Source organism: Castor canadensis, chromosome X (genome assembly GCF_047511655.1).
Source record: "Castor canadensis chromosome X, mCasCan1.hap1v2, whole genome shotgun sequence".
Lineage (NCBI taxonomy): Eukaryota > Metazoa > Chordata > Mammalia > Rodentia > Castoridae > Castor > Castor canadensis.
Genome location: NC_133405.1, coordinates 5,271,990 through 5,294,003, shown reverse-complemented (window position 1 = coordinate 5,294,003; position 22,014 = coordinate 5,271,990). Strand labels below are relative to the sequence as shown.

Sequence of the window (22,014 nt, the reverse complement as noted above, 5' to 3'; positions counted from 1 at the left end):
AGCAGCGCGAGGATGTGACTGCTGAGGACAGGGTGAGGACACACCTGCTAGAGGGGCAGGGCGGGGCTTTGGGTGCTGAGGAAGTAGGGCTGTGAGTCCTCGGTAGGGACGGGGGCGGGGCTTTGAGGGATGCAGCAACTTGGGGCGTGTCTACGGGTGGCTGGGCGGGGCTTTGAGAATGACTCGACTGAGGGGCGGGGCTTCAGGGATGCGAGGAGATAGGGGCGGGGCCTTAAAGGTGCGGGAAGTTGAAGGCAGGGCTGCAGAAGGAGTAGGGCAGAATTGGCTGAGGTAGGAGTTATGGGCAGGGCTGAAGTAGGACGAGCAGGACGTGGTAGGAGTTGGGAGGGGGTGAGGGACAAGTCTGTTAGTCGCAGAGGGTTGTTGGATTAGGGCTGAGCTAAGAGGACAGAGGTGCAAATTGGGGGTGGGACCTTAAGTGCTCAGATGGAAGGCGTGGCTTCGAGTGGAGAAGGAAGGAGTTTTGAGGGACCAGGAGTTGTGGGTGTGACTTCTGGAGGAGCAAGGCGGGGCTCTTGAGTTCTGCACACCTGGGGCGTGGCTGCGATGTTGTTGGGTGGGGTTTTGAGGGAGGAGGCAACTTGGGCAGGGTTTTAGGGGTTGAGGGAGGCAGCAGGCGGGGCTGCGTTAGTAGAGCAGGATTGAGGTGAAACAGGAGATGTGAGCGAGGCTAAGGTAGGAGGATCAGCAGGTGGCAGTGAGTGCGGTGGTCGGAGTTGGGAGAGGGCTGCGAGGGGCAGTGCTGGTATTTAGAGGTTGTAGGAGGTAGAGGAGGGGCTGTTGCAGGAGTCGGGAAGAGCTATGAGCACAGAGGTAGGATATGGGGTGGGGCTCTGAGTGAGGGGGCAGGCTGGGGGCGTGTCTGTGATTGCAGTAGGATGTGGCTTTGAGGGACAAGGTGGTTGAGGGCGGGTTTCCAGAAGAATGGGGCGCTGCTTGAGTGCCGACGCTTCTGGGGGTGAGCGTGCTAGTGGATCTGGGTGGGATTTCACAGAATGAGGTAATTTCTGGTGGGGCTTCAGTAGGAACAGGGAGGGCTCTGAATGCTGAGGGGACCCGAGGGCGTGGAGACCTAAGGAACCACATGGGGCTTTCAAGGATTTGGTACTTGAGGCGGGGCTTTGGTAAGCATAGGGCGGGCTCTGAGTTTTGAGTCAGGCAGGGGCGTGGTTACGAGTGGAGCTGGGTGGGGCTTTGCAGGATGAGGTAGTTGGGGGCGGGGCTTTGGGACTGCTTGCTGTAGTAGAGGTAGGGAGGGGGCTTTGGAAGGGACTGAGATGCTATCTAAGTGTTGAGGTACAGTGAGGGACACGATGAAATGAACATGTCAAGGTCGAGAGGGCTGTGGGCTCTGAGCCATAGGGGGAGGTCAGCGGGGCCATGGGTGCTCAGGTATGTGTGTGGGAGGGAAGGTGAAAATGTGCTGACAGTGAAGCAGTGGATCTTAGAGAGAGCGAGGTGGGTCACAGGAAAGAGTGAGTTGTCACTCTTACCTTGGGTAAGTGCTAAGGGACTAGGATCTGTGCAGGAGCAGACTTGACTTGTGAGAAAGACATGGGGTGGAGCTAGCTCAGAGCTCTGGAAGGATGAGCTGGGGTGGAGTTAAGGACAGAGCAGGTCTGATGTTTGTGAATCTGGGTAAGAGCTCATGCTGAGCTATGGTGTGGTTGTGGGGGTGCAGGGCTGGGAGTAGACCTCTAGGAATCCGTGAGGAGGAAGTGCAGGAGGAGCAGGGCAGAACTGGAGGAGTGTGCTTATGACTGTGTACCACATCCTTAGGCAAGAGGCAAAATGGTAAATCCAGGTACATAGCGACCTAACATTGGGAGGGTGTACTTCATGGGACAACCCAGAGGCTAAATCTAGATCCCTGCCTCTGAAATACCTCTAGAAAATATGCTCTTCCTCCTGCCTTCTTGCCTAGGTCAGGTCTCATCTTCTGGTGCTTGGCATATTCCATGAGCCTCCTAACTTTCCTCCCTCCAGCAGGTCCTGTACACATTGGTCACTTTCTAAATGATAAATTTGCCCCCATCAATCCCCTACTGAAAACCAGCAAAGTCTTATAAATATACATTTTTTTTGGCATCACTGGGGTTAGAACTCAGGGCCTCATGCTTGCTATACTGGTGCTCTTACAGCTTGAACCACTCCTCCAGCCCCCTACAAAGGCCTATGTGTAGGTCCCAACACCTCAGTTGTCTATCCCAGTCCTTTCTACCCTTGTGGCCTAACATGGATCCTGGCATAGCAGGCTCCATCTGGATTCATTCCTTTGACACTGCAGTTCCCACAGCCTGGAATGCCTACCCCCATCTTGTCCTGAAAATCCCTATCATTCAAGGCACAACATTGAAGTCACCTTCACTGTCTCGTCCCCAAGTGTTAGGTACTTTTGTCTCTGAGCTCTGGTAGCAAAGTGGACCTTGCCCCCATGTTCCCTGCATTAGGCTCTTGTATCCTGGGGCTGTAGTTATTTAATAGTTTTCTTGGAGTTTGTGTCCATAAGGTCTCTGAGTTGCTTGAAGGTAAGTCCTTCTTTCACTCATTTTTAGATACTATGTTCCCAGGATAAAGTAGCTACAGAGTAAACCTTGGAAGAGCAAAGGACTGCTCTCCTTTTCTAATAAGATGCACATATGCTCTCCCTGAAGAAGAAAGGAAACAGGAAACCTGGAGGTGAGGTGAAGGGAAGAAAATACCTGCTTCTTGGAAGGGAGGACTCAGGGCCTCAGGAAGAGTTATTGAGACTGCTGCCAGGCCCTGACCAGGGTGAAGTCCCAGCATAGCACAAATCCCCTCCAAAAAAATAAAATAAAATTTAGCTTTCAAAGCTGCTAAATTTGGGTTACAAAGCTCACTATTTGAAAAGAGTTTCACTTTGGTTGTAGGAAAACCTGAATCATGAGGAGGTCTAATTATGAGAGTTAATGATCTTTTTACGAAGGGAGTTTCTGGGAGAAGTAAGTTCTCTCTGTAGTTATTTAATAGTTTTCTTGGAGTTTGTGTCCATAAGGTCTCTGAGTTGCTTGAAGGTAAGTCCTTCTTTCACTCATTTTTAGATACTATGTTCCCAGGATAAAGTAGCTACAGAGTAAACCTTGGAAGAGCAAAGGACTGCTCTCCTTTTCTAATAAGATGCACATATGCTCTCCCTGAAGAAGAAAGGAAACAGGAAACCTGGAGGTGAGGTGAAGGGAAGAAAATACCTGCTTCTTGGAAGGGAGGACTCAGGGCCTCAGGAAGAGTTATTGAGACTGCTGCCAGGCCCTGACCAGGGTGAAGTCCCAGCATAGCACAAATCCCCTCCAAAAAAATAAAATTTAGCTTTCAAAGCTGCTAAATTTGGGTTACAAAGCTCACTATTTGAAAAGAGTTTCACTTTGGTTGTAGGAAAACCTGAATCATGAGGAGGTCTAATTATGAGAGTTAATGATCTTTTTACGAAGGGAGTTTCTGGGAGAAGTAAGTTCTTTACTGCTTTCTGACACTGGATAACATCTGTCTCTATATACTACATCTTAGTAAATGTCTAGAATTGTGGGTAGCTGTCAGTGTACTTTCTTGATTGCTGTATGATATTGGAGCTAGAACAAAGCCTCATGTAGAGGCCTTTGTCCTTTCTGTTTCTGACTTGAGTGCTGAAGTTCATGTTCGTAAAATGTTTTTGTCTTCTGTATTCTCTTTGCTGGAACTTTTACTGTAAATGTCCAGAAGCCCCACTGTTAACTTTGGGAGAGCACGGGTCTTTGCTAGACCATTTTTCTTTCAGTCAGTAATGTCATGGCTCAATTGGGGGCCCATTTTAGCAAAGGGACAGCGAACCCAACTGCTGGCATGGCCAATAGGTTTAAGTTGTCACTTGCCCTGTGTAGAATATGACAGAAAAGCAGAGTGCTTGTGGCTTTGCCTTGACCCTTTCTTTGTTCAGAAGGGCAAGTCCTTTTCCACAGGAGTAGTGTTGGCATGTGTACCATGTGTGGGAACACAGAAAGTGTGATTGTGCCCAAATTATCCCAATTTAACAACTTAAAGGAGAAAAGATTTATTTTAGCTCATGGTTTCAGTCCATAGTTGTTTAACCCCACGCTCTTGGTCACAATATCATGGTACTAGGAACATGTGTCTGAGTATAGCTCTTCATTTCACAATGGACAGGAAGCAGAGAGATTGGAAGGGGCTGGTACCCAGGTATAACCTTTACAACGTGCCCTCAGTGACCTACTTCCTTCATCTAGGCCCTACTTCCTAAAGATTCTACCACCTCCTAAAATAATGTCACTAGCTAGGGACAGCATAAGAGCTTGCTGGGGACATGTCATATTCAAATCATAACAACTTATAAGGATAGAGAGGACAAAGAACCTTCTTGCAGGCTACAAATAGGTAGCAAGAATGATGAGCCTAAAAAGGCATAGCTCAAGGGTTCTGGAATCTCCGTGTTGGGAGACACAATTGCTAGCTGGGAATGGTCATGGATCCCAGCATGTTAGAGGCCCAGTCCAGAGTATATATTCCTGTCACTTCCCCAGATTATTGACTTTTCTATAGTTGTGTCTGGAGGGCTTGTATCTGAAAGTGAGCCTTTCCTGGACACCTTTCACAAAGCACAAGAATCTCCTTTTCTCACCTACCATCTCCGTTTCCTAATCCCTAGTACAAAACCAGTGGTGAGAAATAGAGGGACAGTAGATAGAATTCTCAAGGAAAGGAAGTCTCTGGAAGAATATCTTGTTTGCTGTTTTCTGAGCCTTCTTGAAGCTGATGCCTTTGGTCACACAATGAAAGCCTATCTGTAACCCTGGCCTCCCCTGGACTATAACCATGCTTCTAAAAACCCAGCTTTATCCAAGTGTTTCCTCACCTCCCAGTGCTTGGCATTCAAATGTCTGAAATTTCTGGCCTCAGTTTGTCCATGTGTCAGATAGGAAAATAAAAATGGTCCTCAATTCATGAAGTTACTGTGAGCACTGAATGGGCTTGAGTTCAGCCAGCACATGGTAAGCTTCGTAAAGCTATACTCAGTCACCACTTGGCCTTGCTCAGGGCAGGTCTTCCCTACCTCCTTGGTCATGGCCAACTCCTCCACTCTAACAGCCTCTACTCTTTCTGGGTTCCCAACACTTGGTACCTCTGCCTTCCACACTGCTCTCTCATGGTAGGTTCACTCCCTCCTCAGTTCCTGAGTCCTCATGAGGCAACCCATAACTCTGTTGTCCTGGCTTCAGGAAATGCTCCCTTTTCCTGACAGCCTTCTAGCACCTGTATGTAGTACTCCTTCTATGCAAGTTACCTTGGGCAGTTTCCATTGTGTGTGTGTGTGTGTGTGTGCCATGTTACCTCAACTGGACTGGAATCTCTATGACAAGGACCTTGTCCAGTTTACCTTTGTACTGCCCCTAGAGTCTGCCTCTTCAGAGGACATGTTGACTGATGATGACAATAAGCTGTTCCATTTCAGTCATCCAACATTCCTTGAGTCTCTGCCATGACAAGGTACTATACCACGAGGGACTTGGTAGATGAGTGAGACAGGCTGTGCCTGGAATAATTTGTGTGCTGCTTTAGGTAGGAAAGGTAATATGTCGTAACTCCTATTTGAGCCATGACCAGACACCATCCTCAGATATAATTATGTGTGACGTGCTATGAGGCGTCAGGAGAGGCCAGGATGCATCTCACATGGAGATCAGGAGAACTTCAAAGGGAAGCTGGCACTCAGCAGTGCACTTGAGAATGGAGAAGGTTTTGAAGGGGATTGTAGAGAATTGAGATCTGATTGCTAAACAAAAGTTGTTTCCTGTCAGGAATATACCTAGCATGCAGTATATGCAACTAGAAATACACCATGCATTCATTTTAACATTTAACTGGAGGTTGTTTAAAAAGGCATTTTTCAGAATTCTTGTTGTAGTGGTAGGAACATTGAATAATGTACAGAAAAGAGTCAGTGTAGTAGATCTGAGACTGCTATCTTTAGAAAGTTCTGCTTATAAGTTTGATAGTCGGTTGGCATCCAGGAACTTGGTCTCAGAATGTCCCCAGTCAATAGTTAACTGATAAGAGCAGCTCACCATGCTTATGCTGTTTATACAAACAATGAAACAATAAACAATGTAGTTTATACTGAATGCCTGCTTTCCTTCTTGAAGTCTGGGATATTAGCACCCAGTTGGCAGAGGGTACCTATATGACCAGACCCCATATAAACTGTGGGCAGTAATCTAGGCTGCCCTGTACAGAAATATCACATATTGGTCACTGTATTTTGTTGCTGAGAGAAACGTGTGCTGTAGCCCCTTAAGTGAGGGAGGGAGCATGGTTCCTCCACTCTGCCTGTCTTTTTCCCTTGTGATCCTGCTGTGTTCCTATTTTGCTGTCATAAATCTCACCTGGGAGTAGAATGATATGCGGAGACCTGTGCATTTCCAACTATAATGGGTAAGAATAGGAAAACATTAAAGAAAATTATCAGGTAGTTAATAATGGTATGCTGTTATTCTTTATGTTATTTTCTAAATTTTGAGATGTTTCTAACATTTGCTAACTTTTAAAAATGTTTATATTTGTTTTCTTATTTTCAATAAATATTTCCTTTTTTCTAATTTTATTTGCTGAATTTCATATTCTTATTCTTAAAGATGGTTCCAATGTTGTAAGTTTAAGGCCCAATAAAACCTGTCTCTGCTTCTGTCTTCCATGTAAGACCTCTTACCTCACTGGTTTTGTTAGTATTGACTCATATTGTAAAGGTGAGGAAACTAAAAATCTGAATGGGGAAATCAAGCTTACTTGGCAAAACTGGGATAGGATCATGTTGTTCCAAGTTCTAATTTAATGTTCTTTTTCCTTTCATTCCATAAAGTTTTAGATGATTTTTGTGTAAGTGATGGTCATGGTGCATTGTCCACTGGATGGTGCTCAAAATACTGAAGGTCTAGTCCTTTCTGTTTCAACAGATGGCTAATCTTAAAATAATTCATTTCTGTCCTGGGTCAGATTCTCTCCCTTTTGTAAAAGAAAAGGGCTCAGACTGGCATGGTGACACAGGCCTGTAATCCCAGCACTGGGCAGGATGAGGCAGTAAGTTCCAGGCCATTGTGGACTATATAGGGAGACCCTGACCAAAAAATAGCAAACAAATAAATAAACAATGAGATTTGACTATGTGCTGTATAAAAACCTTACTCACATTCATGTTCCCTGAGTTTTTCACTCTAGATGTGATGGAATCAAAGAATCATAGTTGAAAGCCGTCATCTTGTCCTACAGTCTCCCTCATCTGTAAAATATAGTTTTTGTGAAACCTTAGGAGTCATTCACAATGAAAAAGATGATCAAAGTTTCTTCCATCCTTTTGTATAACCAGAAACATTAGTTTTCATGTATAATTCTCACTCTTCCCCCTGGAATCAGAGAATCTTATCAGCAAACCTAAGTGTTGAAAGGGAAAGAAAATGAAGTATAAATACACTACTTTTAAAACATTTTAAGGGACTTATAATTTGCAAATGGACAGGAAATGTACAAATATTCACAAAGTTAACACAATAATGTAACTAGCTCATAAATCTATAAAATACTGCTTTGACATCACCTCCTTGTGAACCCTTCCAGTTCACTACTTCTGCCCAAAAGTAATAATCACTAATTTGCTTGGACATCTTTGATGACTTTGAATTAATGAAATTCTACATTACATATTCTTATTATTGTCTGGATTATTATATTTGATACCATTTGTGAGATTCATGTCTGTTTTCAGGTAAGCAGCACTTCCTTTATTCTCATTACCATACAGCATTCTACTTGGTGAGTATACCATATCTATTCCAATGTTTGTGGACATCAGAATTGTTTACATGTTTTGTTATCATAAAGAAAACTGCTATGAACATCCTTGTATTTACCTTCTTTGGTAAATATATGTGTCTGTTGTGTATGTGAGTAATATGGAGTTGAAGATTTATAGCATGTGCATTTATTTGACTTTAGCAGATATTGCCAATTTCCAAAGTGGGTGTAGCAATTTTACCACCACCATCCTTTATAGCCCAGACTTCACTGAGGTAGGTGGGTGTGCCAAGATGTCCTATTTTTTGTGCATTTGCTTATTTATTTACATAGAGCAACCTTCTCTAGTATACAATTTTATGAATTTTGACTAATGCATATATCCATGTATCTATCACCAAAATCAAAATACAGAACAGTTTCATCACTCTGTCCCTCCTACCAAATTATCTTGTGCTGCCTCTTTGTAATCTGTCCCTCCCTCATTCCCAAACCCTGGTAGCCACTCTTATCTCCATCCCCATAGTATTCCTCTTTTGAGATTATCAAATAAATGGAATCATATTGTTTGTAATATTTTGGATCTGACATCTTTTGCTTAGCAAAATGCATTTGAGATCTACCCATGTTGTTCTGTGTATTAGTCGTTCATTCCTTTTTATTTTTAGGTAGGATTCCATTGCATGAATGTACTACATTTTCCTTATGAGTTCCTCAGTTGAGAGATATTTTTTCCTTCCATTTTTTCTGTGTGATGAATAAATATTGTTATAAAATTTGTACACAAATATATACATAAATATGTGCTGAGTGTCTCCAATCATCCACCTTCCCAAATTCTTTCCAACAATTTTTGAAAGATACTTTTGCTGGATATAAAATTCAAGTTTGACAGTTACTTAGTTTTCTGCATAATGGAGTTTCCAAATTCAGTGTTTACATTGAGGATAGAACAGGTAGACTATTGAGCTAAGTTCTATTTCCTTTCACTTTTCACCAGAATCCTGACTGGCTCCTCAAATATTTTAGTTCCATCTTCAAGAAACTGGAGACACTTTACATCCCACACTGGCCTCAAATTGTGATCCTCCTACAGCAGCCTCCCTAGTGCTATGATTACATGTATGCACAACTATGACTGCCTAGTTCTGGGAACTTAAGTTATTTAATCATATTACACAAGACAGAAAAATGTGTGTAGTTTATTTCATATTAGTTATTTTCACCTGATGTTACCAAGTTATACCTTCTTAACATCAGGCCTACAGAAAATTAGCAAAGTACTTTTGCTGTTTGCAAAAAGATACAACACGTGAACCTACAGGTTTTATCTGGCTCTAAGATAGGTCTTCAATTCTTGGGTTCTGTCATAGTCTGCTGGGCTATTATAATAAAGTAACAGAAACTGGATGGAATATTGTCTCAGTACATTTTTGTATGGCCGTAACAGAAAACCACAGACTGAGTGTTTTGTAAAAAAAAAAAGAAGTTTATTTGGCCTACAATTTTGGTATCTGAGAGCGCCGAATACTAACCACTAGACCACCAGGGAGCGTCAATTTTGGTATCTGAGAAGTCAAAGGATGTGGTGATAGCATCTGGCATGCTGTGTCATAACATGGGAGAAGGTAAAAGGGTGAGAACAAACTGGAAAAAGAGAGCATTAAGGAAGCTGTGCATTTGTAGTGACAAACATTTGCAAGAATTATCTCATGTCTGTGAGAATAGCAATAAACCATTTATTAATGTATAGTCTTCATGATTTTCATCCTCCATTAGCCCCACCTTCCCACACTGGTGCATTAAGTTTCCAACACATGAACTTTTGAGGTACACATTAAGAAATAGCACTTATAAACAATAGAATTTCTGGAGGTTGGAAATCTGGGATCAGGATACCAACATGATCTTGTTCTGATAACAGTTCTCTTTGTGTTTACAGTCTGCTGTCTTCTTGCTGTCTTCTCATATGGCAGTAAGGATGAGCTATCTCTGTGGCCTCTTCATAACACCATTAAATCACCTGCATGAGAGCATGACCCTCATTCCTTGTCCTGATGACTCCAGCCCCTGATACCATCACATTGGGGGATAGAATTTTGATCCATGAATTTTCTTTGGTTGGGAGACCGAAACATTCAGTCCATTACAGATTACTTCCTGTGAATGTTCTTAGAAGGATTTAGACTCTTTCCCAGTCCACATGGTTTGGTCTTCTTTTTCATCATGGAGAGAAAGCAGTAGCCTTGATGGTCTGTCAAGCTGCCCTTTGGTCTGGTACTCTGGTGACTGGTAGAACTCTTATTTATAGTAGGAGCTACAGACTAATGCTCCCATTACTCAAATATTCCTGCTTGGAGAAGTTCATCATAGAGAGACAGTTGCAATAAAAGAATTCTGTCAAAAAGAACTCACTGAATTGTGATTGCAAGTAAGATAGCTTTGTGGAGACAAAACGTTTTGATAAAGGAGCCTTATGTTTCTTTTCCAGTCTCTTCTCCCAGTGCTTCCCTTCTAATCATTCTGTAGAAAGAAACATTTCAAGCAAGAACCAAGGAGAAATTATGACAAATTACCTTCTCAAAGTCCTGAACTCCCATCCCTTCCTCAGAAGGGACTCGTTTGTTCACAGAGACTCCAGGCAGTCTCCAGTCAGTTCCTTCCTAAGGGCAATTATTACTGGATATGGGATCTATACTTTCCTAAGCAGTGTGATTTTCAAAGGTAAGTTCAGTAATGTAAATGTCATTCTGCAGTGTGTTTGAAAGCATTTTATATCTCTGCGTTACCAATTAATGTGATTGTATCTCATATTTTGTTGGTAATGTTTATGATGTTTACCAGCACAACGAAATTTCAGCACTATAGTTAAATTTTTTTGTTTGGATTGTATGGCCCTTTATTCTGGAGAAAGCAAAATATCTTATATACACCATGTGTTCTCATAGTATCTAGCCAGGAATAAGTCCCATTTTGAATTTGGTTATGATAGAGGATGGAGAGAAAAATGTACTACCCAAGATTGATTTTTAACTTCTTTCAGACATTCCAGAATGACTCACAAGATTTTGAAATATTCCCCAAATTGCTGGAAACTTCTCATAGTCAAATTCATTGTAATTAATGTTACTATTTTTTGAAAAAAATACATTTAGGGGGTGGGTTGAGTTAATTTTCCAAAACCAGTTATTTTGAATAGAAGCAGTGAAGTATAAACTCTCTAGAAATATTAAGGAAGTAGTTGACTAGTCAGTGTCAGAACAATCATTAAAATAATCCAGAATGGGTGCTGAGAGATATAAATTCCTGACTCATCCTCCATGGATCTGTATGTCCAAAGGAAGTGTGTTGTGTGATCACATATCTGTGGATATTTCTCTTCTGGACAAGGTTTTTAAACCATATGAGAATGTTTTTAATGACCTTTAGGGGTGACCTATTTTTTTACTGCTACAGATGTGACAATATATATGTACTTAGCAGTGAGAAATTTAATTTGGGTGAAACAAAAGCTCATGATGATAGATTTATAACAAATTTGTTTGGAAAGGAGTTGGCGTCCAGTTTTTGAGGGCTGTGAATGCTGTATTGAAGTGTTCAGCATTTTAGGGAGGTAATATAAAGGCATTGGAGGTTCTGGGGTAGGTGTTAGAGCAGAACTATGAAATACAGTTAGACATTAAGACTATTAGTATGACTAGAATGTGTAGGATTAGCTAAATCTGGATAAGCAAAGACAAAGAGGTCAGTCAGAAACTTGCAACAAACAGGTTGGATGAAAGGTGCTGTGGGAATTATCCAACTCTATTTTGAGCTCTCTTATTGCATTGTGTATAAAATCACACAGTGTCTTTAGTTATGCTGGTTAGGGTCTCCCCTGTCTCAGCAATAATGAAAACAAATCTCTTGTTCAGAATGGGATTCTCTAGCCCTGTGTCAAGCCTTTGTCATCATCAAGTATATGTGGCTCCACAGTGACAAACTTCCAGTATATCACGTGGACATCCAGTCAAACAGACCAAGTTGGAGGTATACACCCCACACATGCTTTCAGACCTGCTATGTGCAAGGCTGAGCCATGGGACCATATTCCATTCTGATATTAGAAGAAAGAAGGGATTTTCTTGCACTCAGGTCAACAACCACTATCTGCCTTATGTTTGAAGAGGGAAAAGATAAGGACTGCAATATTGACTTGAGTTTTTCTGTCATTAGGAGCTTTCTTCTAAGAACATTAGCCAGTGAATTGGGAAACCCTGAAAATATTTAATGAATTAGCTTCTTTTCAAGAAAAGTGTTGTTTTCCTACCTTTCATTATATGAACTCATAGCGAAGGAGCTTTCTCCGTTATACTTTTCTTATGACTGATAACTTTCATCATCTGCATACTAAGGAAAATAGTGCTGAAAGTGGTAGACCAATTTTATAGTTGTGGATTACAATAACATACACAGGAACCTGGAGTAAGTACTGTGAACCCTCAGAGTTCATTTGTAAGCCCTTCATAATGAGATGGCATGTGTTCTTTTAGTTTGGAACAAGGAAACCTATTACATCACATGTAAGTTTATATGTTCATGCCATATGACCTCATTGCGACCATATCCTTACACAGACAGTTTTTTGGGGCCATACCATTTCACTTATTATGATTTCTCGTATATATTTTATTCCAAAGATCCATTTGGACCAGTTGTAATTTTTTTATCTGCTTTCTTCACTGCTTGTGTCCACCCTATTCCACTAGGGGGCATCCTTACCCATGAGACTCCTGCACCCATGCACACTTCAGGAAGTGACCAAGCTGAGGGCTGGGTTGTGCTTTCCTAAGAGGTCAAAATGCTTCTGATTTGTTGGTATCCATGTCCCTCTACTCCCAAGTCAGACTCTGGCACCAAAATGCTGTTTCATACCTGCCTGTTTTTCAGAGTCTCATAAATGTCCCTTGAATATCACCATCTGAGTTAAACCACAGGCCCTATCCTCCAGGAGGTCACAGTCTAGTGGCAGGGAAGCAGATGGCATAAGAGCTAGAGGACAGGGTCATGGCAAGGAATAGCATATGCTTCTGAGTAGAGGCTCTGGATGACTGGAGGCTCTGAAAGTTTAGGGATCCCCAGTCCTGATTTGTGGGGTATTGGCATAGGACGAAGGGCACCCTGGCATGTAGTGAATGGAGAGTCATGCTTATTAACATCATTGCTATATTTCCCCTGATGGTTAGCCTTGGAGATCTGGGGAAGAACACAGTTGCCATGAATGCTTCTGTCCCAGGAGCTGACTGGGATCTCCCACCATCTCTAGCACAAAATATCAAATGTGCCTTCACTGCTCCCATAGCAGGGAGTAGAAATATTTATAGCCCTTTCATTTGACTTTTGTGGGGAAAATAATGAAATATGTTTAAAATTACCCCCATGAAATAATCTTCACCCATAATCCTGTCAGTAAGAGTTAACCATTCTTAACCTCATGTTATGTTTGTTTACAGATTTTTCTGTTTTTTACACAAAAAAACATTAATATGTTGTCCCTTTTCTGATCTGTGTTAATTTGTGGTCTTCTTTTAGTACAGGACCAATTCTTGGATTCTGAACATCTTTTTAAGTACATTATTCTTTTATATCCTCACTGTTTGCATATCATTTCATTTTATGAAAGTACCAAATTTATTTGACCAATCTGCTTCTATTGGACATTTAGGGGGACAGGGGGGAGAAATGACCCAAACATTGTACGCACAATGTATGCACATGTGAATAAATGAATAATGAAAAAAGAAATTTCAAAATATCAATTTCTTGTTGTTTGTGCAATTTTCTCCTTTGACTAATTGTTGTGAAGAACTATGCATCTGTATTTCCTAATATTAAATTGTACTCCTAGAATAATTCTTCTTTGCTTAGAGTATCTTTCTGGATTAGCATGCTAACATTTTATTTCGGATTTTTGCATCTATATTTGTAAGTGACATTAGTCTTATGTTTCTTTCTGAGTGTGTTTATGTGTGTGTTTGTCAGATTTTGTGGTTAGGATACTTTAGTTCTATTAATTAGTAGGGCTTATTTCCTTCTTTTCTATACTGGGAACCACTTTTAGAGCATGGAAATTATCTGTTCTTTGTAAATTAGAAAGAAGTTGCTCTACCTAAACATTTGAACAAATCTTTGGAAGAAATGTGCTTTAATAGCCCATTTTTTCCATGTTTTCTTCTTATTTGTGATTCTAGTTTGCTCATTTTCCAGAAAGTGTCCAGTTTTTGAGATTTTTCAAATTTGTTAGTATTTTACTATGCTATTGATACACATATCACACAAATCACCCATTTAAGTCATCTTAATATATTAATAGAACACTATAACCATCAACACAATAAATTTTACAACACTTCAAAACCCCAGAAAGAAATCCCACAACCATTAGCAATCACCCTGCATTTCTACTTAATTCCCTCCAGCCATAGGGAACTACTTTGTTTCCATAAATTTGCATATTTTGGATACTTCACAAAAATGAAGTCTTACACTATATGAACTTTTATGACTGGCTTCTTTAACTTAGTGTAATGTATTTAAGGTTTATCTATGTTGTAGCATGTATTAATACTTCATTCTCTCTTTTCATAGTTTTTAATTTTAATTAATATACACTTTTTTCAAAGTTTATAAAAATGTCAGCAAATAGTACAGAAGTACAGAGAGTTTACAGAAATTTCAGCAAATAGTGCAGAGAGTTCACTCTCACTCTTGACCATAGTTTTCCTCACTAACTTCCTGCATTGGTATGGTAAGTTTGCAGTTGATGAGCCAATGTTGATATACAATTATTATTTTTTTTTTCATTTTTTTTTTCGGTGCTGGGGACCAAACTCAGGGCCTTGCACTTACCAGGCAAGCACTCTTCCACTAAGCTAAATCCCCAACTCCGATATACAATTATTAACTAAAGTTCCTGGTTTACAGTAGAGCTGACTATGTTATATAGTTGTATGGGTTTTGACATTTGACAAATGCCTAGTGTCATGAATCCACCATTACAATATCAGACAGAATAGTTTTGTTGGATAGTTGAAGCACAGAGGATTTTAGGGCAGTCTTTCCTTCCCCTTAAAAACAACTTATCTATTTATTGTCCCTTTAGTTTTGCCTTTTCTAGAATGTTGTGTAATCAAAAATCATACATTATGTGGACTTTTTAGGAAGCTTTCTTTCATTAGGTAATATTCATACAAGATTCCTCCATGCCTTTCTGTAATTTGATACTTCATTTTTCTTTCTATAGTTGAAGAATTTCTTTATATGAATGTGCCACAGTTTCTGTGTCCATTCAACCTTTGAAGGACATCTTGATTGCTTCAAATCTGAATAGTTATGAATAAAGTTTCTATAACTATTCATGAACAAGTTTTTGTGTACACAAAGTTTTCAACTAATTTAGGTGAATATCAGGGACCATGATTTTGGATCATACGTTAAAAGTATGTTTAGCTTTGTAAGACACAGTCAAACTCTTTTAAAGTAGCTGCACCATTTTGTATCCCCACCAGCAGTGAGTGAAATTTCTTCTTGTTTCACATCTCCATCAACATTTGACATTGTCAGTTACTTGGGTTTTTGCCTCTCTGATGGGGTATAGTGGTTATTCATTGTTTTAATTTGAAATCCCATAATCACATATGATACTGAGCATCTCGTTTTATGCTTACTTGCCATCTGTGTATTTTTTAAACATTTTGGTAGTATATATTAGTTGTATGGGGGGGTTTCATTGTGTCATTTTCATAAATTCTTACAACATAACTTGGCTAGGTTCTTCCTAGTCTCCTCAAACAGTACTACTAATACAATTATGATTATATGTGTGTGTGTGTGTGTGTGTGTGTGTGTGTGTATTTAGGTACACTTTTATCTTTTAGACCTATCTTCCACATGTGACGTTTGTCCTTCTGAGCCTGGCTTATTTTGATTAACATGATTTCTAGTTCCACTATTTACCTACAAATGACATAATTTCATTCTTCTTTATGGCTGAATAATACTCAGTGTGTGTATATACCGCATTTTCTTGATTCATTCATCAGTTGTAGGGCATCTGGATGTTTCTATAGCTTTGCTATTGTGAATAATACTGCAATAAACATGGCTGTGCAAGTGTTTGTATTATATTCTGACTTACATTCTTTCAGATATATGCCCAGGAGCGGTATTTCTTGATGGTATGGTAATTCTAGTTTTAGTTTTTTTGAGGAGCTTCCATGCAGCTTTCCATAATGATTGCACTAATTTATGATCCCACTAACAGTGTATAAGGGTTCCCTTTCCCCCACATTCTCACCAGCATTTTTGTTTGGGTTCCGGAGTATAGCCATTCTGATTTGACTGAGATGAAATCTCAATGTTGTTTTGATTTGCATTTCCTTTATGGCCACGGATATTGAGCATTTCTTTATGTATTTATTGGCTATTAGTACATCTTCTTTTGAGAATTGTTTGTTCAGTTCATATGCATGGGTTGTTGATTCTTTAGGAGTTTAAATTTTTGAGCTCCCTGTAAATTCTGGTTATTAACTTCTTCTCAGATGTATAGCTGGCAAAGCTTTTCTTCCCTTTCTGTATGTTGTCTCTTCAGTCTAGTGACTGTTTCATTTTCTGTGCAGTAGTCTTTTAGTTTGATGCAGTGGTATTTGTCAGTTGTTTCTCTTAATTGATGAGCTGTTAGAGTTCTATTCAGGAAGTTGTTGCTTAGCCTGAGTTCCGGTGTTTTCACTATTCTTTTCTGTAATAGTTTCACAGTTTCAGGTCTTATGTTAAGATTTTTTGATCCACTTTGAATTGATAATAATACAGGGTGAGAGACTGGGATCTAGTTTCAGTCTTCTATATGTGGATATCTAGTTTTTTGAGCATCATTTCTTTTTTTTTCCCTTTTTCTTTTATTATTCATATGTGCATACAAGGCTCGGTTCATTTCTCCCCCCTGCCCCCACCCCCTCCCTTACCACCCACTCCACCCCCTCCCTCTCCCCCCCCCTCAATACCCATTGAGCATCATTTCTTAAAGAGGCTGTCTTCTACAGTGTATGTTTTGGACTCCCTTGTCAAAAATCAAATGACAGTAGCTGTGCAGATTTGTGTCTGGATCTTCTATTCTGCCCCACTGGTCTTTGTGTCAGTTTTTGTGCCATTACCACGTGGTTTATAACACTATGGCTCTGTAGTATTGTTTGAAGTCAAGTATCGTGATATCTACACCACTGCTGATTTTGCTAAGGATTGCTTTGGCTGTTTGAAATCTTTTGTACTTCCATGTGAACTTTAGAATTGAATTTTCTATCTCTGTAAAGAATGTCATTGGAATTTTGATGGGGATTGCATTGAGCGTATAGATTGCTTTCAGTAGTCTTGACATTTTTACAAAATTGATTCTTCCAGTCCATGAACATGGGGGGAGGGGTCCTTCCATCTTCTGGTATCTTCTTTTATTTATTTCTTCACTGATTTATATTTTTTGTTGTATAGGTCTTTCATTTCCTTAAGTGAAGTAATTTTTGATGCTATCATGAATGCGATATTTTCCTGATTTCTTTCTCAGACTGTTCATTGTTGGTATATAGAAAAGTTACTGATTTTGAATGTTGATTTTGTATCCTGCTACTTTACTGAAAGTGTTTTTGAGATCTAAGAGATTTTCTACTATAGTTTTTAGGGTCCTTTATTTGTAAGATCATAGTATCTGAAAAATAGGGATAATTTGACTTTTTCCTTCCCTGTTTGAATCCTTTTTATTTCTTTCTCCTGTCTTATTTCTCTGGTCAGGAATTCTGGTACTATATTGAATAAGAGTGGGGATAGTGGACACACTTGTGTCATTCCTGACTATCAGAGGAAATGATTTTGGGTTTTCCCTGTTTAGTATGATTTTGGCTGTAGGTTTGCCATATATAGTTTTTATAATGCTGAGAAGTGTTCCTTCTATTCCTAATTTCTTCAGAGGTTTTATCATGATAGGATGCTGAATTTTGTTGAAGTCTTTGAGATTTCATGATGATGTGTCTTTTGTCTTGATTCTGATTATATGCTGTATTACATTTATTAATTTGCATATATTGTACCATCCTTGCATGCCTGGATTGAAGCCCACTTGATCATGGTGTTTGATGTTTGTAATGTGTTGTTGGATTCTGTTTGCAAGTATTTCATTGAGGATTTTTGTGTCTATGCTTATCAGGCAAATAGGCCTATAACTTTCTTTTTTATGTGTCTACCTGGTTTTGGTATTAGGATAGTACTGGCTCCTTAGAATGAGTTTGGTAGTACTTCGTCCTTTTGTATTTTTTTGAATAGTTTTGAGGAGCATTGGTGTTAGTTCTTTGAAGGTCTGATAGAATTCAGCAATGAATTCATCTGGGCCTAGATTTTTCTTTGTTGGGAGGTTCATTATAACTGTCTCAATCTCATTACTCATTATAGATCTTTTAAGTTGTTTATGTCCTCTTGATCCTATTTTGTTGGGTCATATGTGTCAAAAAATTTGTCAATTTATTCTAGATTTTCTAGTTTGCTGGAGTATAACTTTTCAAATATATTCCCATATGATCTTCTGAATTTCACTGGTTTTGGCTTTAATATCCTCTTTTCCATCTCTGATTTTTATTAATTTATGTCTTTTCCTTTCTACTTTTGGTTGGTTTGGCTAAAGGTTTGTTCATCTTGTTTATCTTTTTAAAGAACCAACTTTTCATTTCATTAACTTGTATCAATCTTTTGGTCTCCATTTAATTAATTTCTGTCCTGCTTTTTATAATTTCTTTTTATTTACTACTTTTGGGATTGACTTGTTTTTATTTTTCTAAGAGTTTGAAGTACATAATAAGTTTGAGATACTGATTTTCTGATATGGGTGCTCATTGCTATAAGCTTCCCTTTTATGATTGCCTTTACTATGTCCCACATATTCTGATAAGTTATGTCTGTCCTCATTTTCATTTGGATGTAGGAATTTCCTAAGTTCTTCAATGCCCTATTGATCTTTCAAAAGTGAGTTGTTCAATCTCCATGTGTTTGAATGGTTTTTGTAGTTTTCCTTGCCATTGATTTCCAGCTTTATTCCATCATGGTCTGTTACAAGGGATTATTTTGATTTTTTGCTATTCATTGGGATTTGCTTTATGGCCTAGGATTTGAAATATTTTGGAGAAAATTCTGTGGACTGCTGATAAAAATGTGCAATCTGCTGCTGTAGGATGGAATACTCTAGAGATGTTTGTTAAGTCCATTTCGTCCGTGGCATTGTTTGATTCTAGGATAGCTTTGTTAATTTTTTGTCTGGGTGTCCTGTCTATTCATGAGAGTGGAGTGTTGAGATCATCTGCTACTCTTGTGTCTGGACCTATCTGTTCTTTATGCTCAGAAGCATTCGTTTTGTGAACTTGGGCTCACTAATATTCAGTGCACATATATTTAGATTCTTTATATCTTCCTGCTGGATCCTTTCCTTTATTAGTATGTAGCAATCTTTTTTATCTCTTCTGATTGACTTTTGTTTAGAATGTCTTTCCAATATGAGAATAGTTACTTGTGCTTGTATTCAAGTTCCTCATGCTTGACATATCTTTTTCTATCCTTTCACTTTTAGTTTGTGTGTGTCTTTGATTATGAGGTATGTTTCTGTAAACAACAGATTGTTGAATCCTGCTTTTTGATCCAATCAAACAATCCATGTCTTTTGATTAGAGAGTTAAGTCTGTTTACATTTAGGGTTATGATTGAAAGGTATTTACTGATTCCTCCATTTTTGTTGGTTTTTGTCCGGGTCTACTGTTGCTTGTTCTTTACTTTTGCCATTGTTCATCTTTGGGTTTTGCTAATTTACTGAGTTGAATATGCTTGATATGTTCCTTGCTGTCGTGGATTCATCAATTCCCCTTTTGAATTTTGTTTATTCCTTCCCTCTCATGTTTGTGATTGTTTTTGTTCCTCTTCTGTGTGAATATTCCCTTCTGCAATGCAGGCTAGGTGGGCATGAACTGCTTCAGCTTATCCTTACCCTGGGAGGTTATTTTTATTATTATTGTTGTTTATTATTATTGTTGTGACCTTTTCAAAGGTTCTTACAATATATCCATTGTTGAATTTACCCCCTCCATCATTCTCCTTTATCCCCCTCCCCCATTCCTAGAATAGTTTCAACAGTTCTCATTGTTCCATATGTGTATATATACATTTTTATGTACATGAATACACAATATTTTCACCATTTTTATCTTCCTATACCCTCTCCCCACATTCTCCCCCATCCCACTGGTACCAACCCCTAGCAGGACCTGTTCTGCCCTCCCGTTCTCTGTTCTTGTAAAAAAAAAAAGACATTTTTGTTTATTTAACATAGCTATACATTGGTTTCTTTGTGGCATTTTCATATGTATTATAACCCAAATTGGTTCATCTCCTTTATTTTTCTCTTTTCTACCTTAGTCCCCCTTTTATGGCGATTTTAACAGGTTTGAGGCTCAGCAACTAAGAGAAAGATTTGACAAATGGGACTACATGAAATTAAAAAGCTCTGTACAACAAAAGAAATGGTCACCGTATTGAAGAGGCAGACCACAGAATGGGAGAAAATCTTTGCCAGCTATACATCTGATAAGTGATTAATAACCAGAATATATAGGGAGCTGAAAAAACTAAACTTCCCCCAAATCAATGACAAAATGAAGAAACGGACAAATGAACTGAATAGAACTTTTTCAAGGGAAGAAGTCCAAATGACCCTGGAAGGTTTTTATTTTTCCATCAACATAGAAGGCTAGCTTTACTGGGTAGAATTTTCATGGTTGGTAGTCATTTTCTCTCAGAGCTTGAATTATATTGCCTCATGCTTTCCTGGCTTTTAAGGTTTGTGCTGAGATGTCTCAGGTGATTTTTATGTGTTCACCTTTGTATGTGAGCTGGCATTTTTCTACTGCAGCTTTCAGTATCCTTTTTGTTCCCTAATCTTGCCATTTTAATTATGGTATGATGTGTAGTTGTGTTTTTCTTATCATGTCTAGTTGGAGTTCAGAATGCCTCCTATACATTGATGTCTATACCAGCACCTAGATTTGAGAAATTTTGTGCTATGATTTTATTGAGTAGGTTTCCTATGCCTTTAGTCTGTATTTCAGCTCCTTCTTCTACTTGAAGAATTCTTAGATTTGGTCTTTTGATTGTGTCTCAGAGTTCTTTTATGTTGTAATCATCACTATTCATTTTTCTTTATGATTGTCTAAATACAAAATCTCCTCAATATTGTCTTCCATCCCTGATATTCTTTTTTTTTATTCATATGTGCATACAAGGCTTGGGTCATTTCTCCCCCCTGCCTCCACCCCCTCCCTTACCACCCACTCCGCCCCCTCCCTCTCCCCCCCACCCCCTCAATACCCAGCAGAAACTATTTTGCCCTTATTTCTAATTTTGTTGTAGAGAGAGTATAAGCAATAATAGGAAGGGACAAGGGTTTTTGCTGGTTGAGATAAGGATAGCTATACAGGGCGTTGACTCACATTGATTTCCTGTGCGTGTGTGTTACCTTCTATGTTAATTCTTTTTGATCTAACCTTTTCTCTAGTTCCTGGTCCCCTTTTCCTATTGGCCTCAGTTGCTTTTAAGGTATCTGCTTTAGTTTCTCTGCGTTAAGGGCAACAAATGCTAGCTAATTTTTTAGGTGTCTTACCTATCCTCACCCCTCCCTTGTGTGCTCTCACTTTTATCATGTGCTCAAAGTCCAATCCCATTGTTGTGTTTGCCCTTGATCTAATGTCCACATATGAGGGAGAACATATGATTTTTGGTCTTTTGGGCCAGGCTAACCTCACTCAGAATGATGTTCTCCAATTCCATCCATATACCAGTGAATGATAACATTTCATTCTTCTTCATGGCTGCATAAAATTCCATTGTGTATAGATACTATATTTTCTTAATCCATTCGTCAGTGGTGGGGCATCTTGGCTGTTTCCATAACTTGGCTATTGTGAACCTTGTTCTGCTTTCTCCCTCTTGTCTTTGTATTTGTTTTCCCCTTTTCTTTAACTTCTTGCTTTCCATCTCAGCTCACCCTTCCATTCTGATATTCTTTTTCTGCTTGATCTTATCTACTGACAATACTATCCACAGTGGTTTTTATTTGATTTATTGAGGTTTTCATTTTGAACATTT

The 22,014-nt window shown here is 39.2% G+C and overlaps 1 long non-coding RNA gene across 2 annotated transcripts in view; it reads left to right on the top strand.

Moving 5' to 3' along the window:
* The first annotated feature begins 202 nt into the window (after window positions 1–202).
* Window positions 203–22,014, top strand: part of LOC141419632 (uncharacterized) — a 57,421-nt gene continuing 35,609 nt past the window's right edge. For both annotated transcript variants that reach the window (XR_012444257.1, XR_012444256.1), the window contains exons 1-3: window positions 203–696; window positions 7,787–7,833; window positions 9,758–10,539. This is a non-coding gene — a long non-coding RNA (uncharacterized lncRNA). The remainder of the gene's footprint in view (window positions 697–7,786; window positions 7,834–9,757; window positions 10,540–22,014) is intronic.